Below are 6212 nucleotides of genomic sequence, written 5' to 3'. Positions count from 1 at the left end.
TAATCTCTCTTCTTCCTAATTTTTATTTGTCAGTACCTAATTATCATTTGGTTGCTGTCACAGCTATGACTTCTCTCAATCATATCTTCCTTCCTGATGTGAGCCCTTGTATGTTCGTTCTTGGATATCCCTCATCACTAGATTGCAAGCTTCATGGGAGCAGAAACCAGTCTGTGTTCATCACTTTATACCACCAGTGCTTAACAGTATTCTTTGCCATAGTGACTGCTCAATCGGTGTTTTGAGAATTGAGTGACTGGGTAATAACCAAATACATGTAAATGTCATTCTATTGAAAGAATCCATTTTCCATGAGCCAATAGTAAAATCCTCACTAGTAATACAATAAAAGAAGCAGATAATACAGGACTAAGTGTGTGGCAGATATACAGATGCTTGAATTACAGATGCATTAGTTGATCCATTTAATGATCTCAGTCATTACCATTTAAAAAGTATTTACAGTGTTTATAGTCATGTTCTCAGTACTTTCAACATGAATCCAGTATCTGGGACAGAGCACCTTTTGTTGTTGTTTTGTTTTGCTGCAAAGCCATAAAGTACAGGTGATTTAAGTAAATACTAGAAAGGAGTTTAAATATCTTGCGATTTAATTTTTAGCTTTTGCAGATGAAGATTCTGAAATCAGAGAATTTAAGTAACTTCCCCAAAGTCACACCACTGGTTGTTGTCATAAATCTGTGTTATTTTTCCTTAATTGAAAATTTAACTTACTTCCCTAAATTTATAACCACTTCATAAAACTGTAAGCCGCACCATTACCACTGCTCTATTTTTGCAATCTGTAGATGAGCTCTTTCTTCTGAGCTAATTGCACCTACCATATCTGTAGTGGATATGAGCCCAATGATTAGCACTTCTATCATTCGCTCTGAACATGCTTAACTCCCTAATTCAAGGGTACATTTTTAAAGCTCATCTTTAAAGAATCTCATATTTCTTCAGACAGTGGCAAGACTTAATCTTGAAAATTACAAGAACAAATGTGTTGAGTAAATTGAGATCCATTTTCTCTGACAGCATTTGGCCTAGGCAATCATTGCAAAAGCTCTATCTGCATTTAGTAAGATGCTTCTCTCTGAGTACGCTGGCAACAACTTGATTTAGGAGTGTTATTTCCCATATTAATTTGACAATTGCTGCTCTTGCTGCAGAGAAACAGAGGCCATTGGTCTTCAGGGCATTTAATCAGCCACGCCATGTTCAGGAGCACTAACTTCTGAGAGAAGTATACATGTGGCGCTGTGCTCTCTTGTGACAGCAGCCTTCAATCTTTTAAGGTACAGTTTGTTTCAGAACTTTGATTTTTACAGTTTCAAATTCATTTTTATTACCTTTTTCCTTTTATTTTGGGGCTTTCTTATACAGAATTTCTTAAAGCAAGGTGAAGTTGCAGCAAGGGAAGTGGACTTTCTTAATTCTTTTTCAAGGAAGTTGAAGATTGGCTCAGAAAAAATAGAATCTGAAACAAGAGTATGAAATGGATTTTTAAAAATATATTTGATGCCAATTCATTCTTTCTTGGATTTCCTTTTTCTTTACTAAGACATTCATTTAATACATATTCATTTGGTGCCAAGCACCATGATAGATCTTTAATATTATATTACTGTAGTATGGTGACTATAAATAGTAATATTTTATATTAGCTTAAGAATATCAATAAACATTAAAATTATACATTTCTAGCCATAAACTTTCTTTCCTGTATTTCCATATAACCAACTGAATTAGTTTCCAAGGGCTATCATAATAATGAACCATAGAGTCAGTGGCTGAGCCAACAGAAATTTACTGTCTCAGTTCTGAAGGCCAGAAGTCTAATATCAAGGCATTGCTGGGGCCATGCTCCCTTTAAAGGTAGAAAGGATCTGCTCTAGTTCGTATTCCTACCTTCTCATAGTTCCTTGATTTGTGGCAGCAAAACTGCAGTTTTAACATGCTTTCCCTATGTGTGTTTATATACAAAGTTCTCCCTTTTTATAAGGAACCTAGTCATATTGAATTAGGGATCCGCCCTGATCCAGTGTGATTTTATTGACTTAATTGCACCTGCAATTACCCTATTTCCAAATAAGGTCATATTTTGAGACACTGGGAGTTAGGATTTGAACTTATGCATTTTGAGGTCATGTAATTCCAGCTATAATACTATCTCCAATGTCACCTCTCCCCAAAGCACCTTTGCTCCACCTACCATGCCTCTTTGGCTGCATTTATCTTTTTCTTAGCTGAATTTACACAATATTTCATCTATATCATTTTACCTGTATAATTCATGTAGATGGTTTATGTCATAATCTAGGCTTTGTGCCCCTTAATGTTAAGACCTATGATTGATAGCCATTGGTATTGCCAGGATGGTGTCCTAGACACATTATAACATAAAAATATTATGAAACGAATAAACTGACCAACCAATATTTACATAGCCCTTTCTGGTTAGCATATATCTTCACATAAATAATCACATTTGAAACTTAAAATGATTATTTCATATGTGCATGTAGGAATTATTATTTGCAGTTATGACTGTAGAAACTGAAGCCCACAAAGGTTTAATGTCCAGAGTCACATTGATATGTGGAGACTGCAGAAAAATCCAGGTCTCCTAAATATGAATTTAAATCATATTTAAATTATTACATTTAATAACTAAATGTACTTAAATAAATATAAATAACTATAATAAATATAAATAACTAAATATAACTTAAAATATTGATTAGCATTGTTCTGTGGGATAGATTCAGACTAAAGGCCTCCCTAGAAGCACTAAAAATGATTGTATAATTTTAGCTTCATTGCTACAGGGATTTTGGCTTTTTCAATGTGCTAATATTGATGTTAATTTGCATGCATAATGTTTTTACAACTTACATAAAACTTTCACCACATTTTTCCATTTTTCGCTTAAAACCATCCTGGGACAGAAATAGAATTGCCATCTTCATTGTGAGTAGGCTCAATCTGTCCAACATCATGGGACTGAAAATGGGAGAAGCAAGACTTGAACCTGGTATTCTAACTCCAGATTCTAAACCCCTTTGACTTTATTGCCTGGTATGTACTTTCTTGTTTCCTTACTTTTTGTACATTTTAGTTTCCAAACTGGATTAGAATTTACTGTGGTGTTTAGCAGGTTACCCTGACAGGTCTTTATACTATAGAGTAGCTAGAAAGGTCTGGAGTTAGAATTTCAGCTTTTCTACTATTTTGCTAGATAATCTTGAACAAGATATTTTGTCTAAGCTTCAGTTTACTTATTTAAAGATGTTGATAATAATAGAGCCCATAGAATTGGGGTTTCATTCAATTAGAGAATTGAATGAAATAATCTTTATAAGTTTCTCAGCAGAAGAACTAGCTAGCATCATTTCACTGGCATTATTATAGAATTTGCAAGTTGTAGAAAATTGAACACAACACTTAAGTTTTGCTTCAGTTTTCTTATTGGTTAAAAAAGGGGAAATGAAATATAAAGCAAAGATATCATGAAGTTTAAATAAAATAACATTTGTGAAAGTGCTTAACACAGTGTTTGGCACATACAAGGAACTCATTAATTGTTAATTTCCAACCTACTTCTTTCTGTCTTTCTTCAAAGAGGTAATCAATTAAGTGTTTACTGGATTCTCAGTGACCCCTTTCATGCAATGACTTTATGACTGTTGTTTCTTGGTTCTATCGATGGACGCAGGCATTCAATATCAAGGTGACTTTAACAGACTGTTCTAAAGCTCTAAGCAGCAGTGAATGCAGTGTTCTCTCAGAGAGGCAACATGAAGGAATTGGTAGCCTCGTTCATGGTAATTGGCCATGGTAATTGGCCAGTAAGTGGCTCCCTACTGAAAGGCAGGCTGACAACTGAGAGGCCCACAGAGGACAGAAAACAAGGACAATAGATTTCAAAGAGAAGAATGTGTTAAAGCAAAGAGGGCCCAAAAGCTATTTGCTGTTAGGGATGACCATCGGAATTTGCATAAACAGATTAAACCTGAGAATCTTTTTAAACATCAGTTCTCAAATTTGATGGATTCTGAGTGCCTACTGATAAAGTCACGGTAGCCTTTTTTCAAATAAGTAGAAACAGTGAAGTCATTAATTAGAATTTTCCTCTCAATTTTCCGTTTTATACACACATATATACATTTAACTTGGCTACCACCACTTACTTAGACTAAAATTCAACATTTGGTGATATATAGTTATAAAATTATAACATCATATATTCAGTTATTTTCAGTTATTTTTATTCAGGATATCAAGAGTTCATGACTTCTATGTTCAGATACCTAAGTCTGAGAAATGCTGTTGTGAAAATCCGATTCTGTTATTTTGAAATATTTAAGAAATCAAAAAAGATTAATAGTATGTTGCCTAAGTTTAACAGGGAATCTGCTTTCCCAAAGATAGGATTAATATGCTGTCATGTGAGCAATGGTGGACATAGGGATGAATTTCACTCACCTTTGCTTTTTTGTTGCCAAAAGCAGGGACAGGGACAAAGCAAGAGCCTTAACACATGTTATATATTACATGGAATTTGTATGTCCAAAAAAAATACTTTATTTCTAAAGTACTTGAATAGTTTATTTTGTTACGTGGCTTAAAAACACAATCTCAAATTCATTGCTTATCATTTTTTGCTTTCACGGAATTGAGACTTTCTTTCTGATTCAGTGCTACCTACTCCCAGCACTGCCCACTAATCACTCAAGGTGGCAGGTGAATGTCCCTTTCACCTATGGTATTCTACAGATGAAGAAGATACATCGGAGTACTGTTGTCTAGTTTGCTCAAAGCTTTGTGGTAAGTAATGTAAGGCTTCAGGGATTAGTGAGGAACCATCCCTGTTCTTAGGGAGTTAACCTAGTGGGAGAAATATACGGACAGCTAATTATATTGCAGGTCAAAAATAAAAAGTGCTGTGGTTAGAATATAAAAAAATGCAGTGGTTGCAGAGTGGAGGGAATAATTAATTCTAACTGGGAAGATCAGAAACAAGGCAGGAAAAAAATTAATATTTGTTAACTGTTTATAAAGTGCCAAAGCAAGATCTGGCTTTAAATTGGGGCAATATATGTCACTGGGGCCATGTTGGGAAGCCAGGGGTTCAAGAGGCAGGGAGATGGAGGGAAGGTACCTTTTTCTGGCCTAGAGAGGTGGGGACTGACACAAGAGGCAGCCTGGATTTGAAATAGTTTGGTAGAAAATGGGGTTAGCAAAAACCGGTTTCAGTTCTAGTGAGGAGGTAAGGGGAGAATTCTAAGGGAAGTTGAAGGACATTCATAAGCATAGCTTCCAGCATGAATGAAGGGCAAGCAAAAGGAAAAGGAATTGGGGAAAGGGAAGGTCTCTACCTAGGCGGGGAACAATTACTAGAGAGGAAGAGAGCACGGATTTGAGTATGGACTGGAGATTTGGGATAAGGACACATATGAGGAAGTCTGCTCAGAGGGGAGAATTATTTGGTCCCAGAGTTTCAAAGGCCAAGGGATGTCTAGGCTGACTCAGTCCTCCTGGGCGCTTCCTGCTCCACTGCATTAATGAGTGTCAGCTCTTCTCTGCAGGACAAGGGAGCAAGTGTCATTTATTACTGCTTTCTGGATTAAATGGTCAACATTTTGAAAGCACAGACTGTCTTCATCTCTGCCACATTCATCATAGAGCCTAGTATTTGTCAGCTTTTCACAAAATCCTAATTGATTCATGACAAGCAAAGAAGTAAATTCCAGCAGTCAAGGGGTTAGTTATGGATTTTACAATGCTGCAGAAATTTAACCTGAAAATTAGCCATACAGTTGCAAAGTCACTTAAGACTTTACCATCAAGAATTATTTCTAATGTTGTAATTTTATGGAAAGAAAAGTATGTCAATTGACTATCTCCTACTGCAATTTGTTAGCTGTTCATTAGACTTTCCTATTTTTACTAATGAAAACATTTAGAACTGCATCTTTATGGAAGCTAAGTAGGCCAGGCAGTCTGACGATCTTAGAATAATTAAAAATTTTGCTTTATCAGCCAGTGGGTTACCTGCCTCTCTGTGTGCAATTTCACAGAATGGTATTTCTATTTTCTCTTCCTTCCCTCATTAGTGTCTGTTGCTAAACTAAGCTGGACTCTGCAGAATAGCACTAGAAAATATTTTATAAACATTTATGGGGCTGACTTAGTTGATCTAAACT

The sequence above is a fragment of the Heterocephalus glaber genome, unplaced genomic scaffold, assembly GCF_053883595.1.
Source record: "Heterocephalus glaber isolate CG9 unplaced genomic scaffold, H.glaber_assembly_v1.0 deba00001504, whole genome shotgun sequence".
NCBI lineage: Eukaryota > Metazoa > Chordata > Mammalia > Rodentia > Bathyergidae > Heterocephalus > Heterocephalus glaber.
This window is presented reverse-complemented; position numbering follows the sequence as displayed.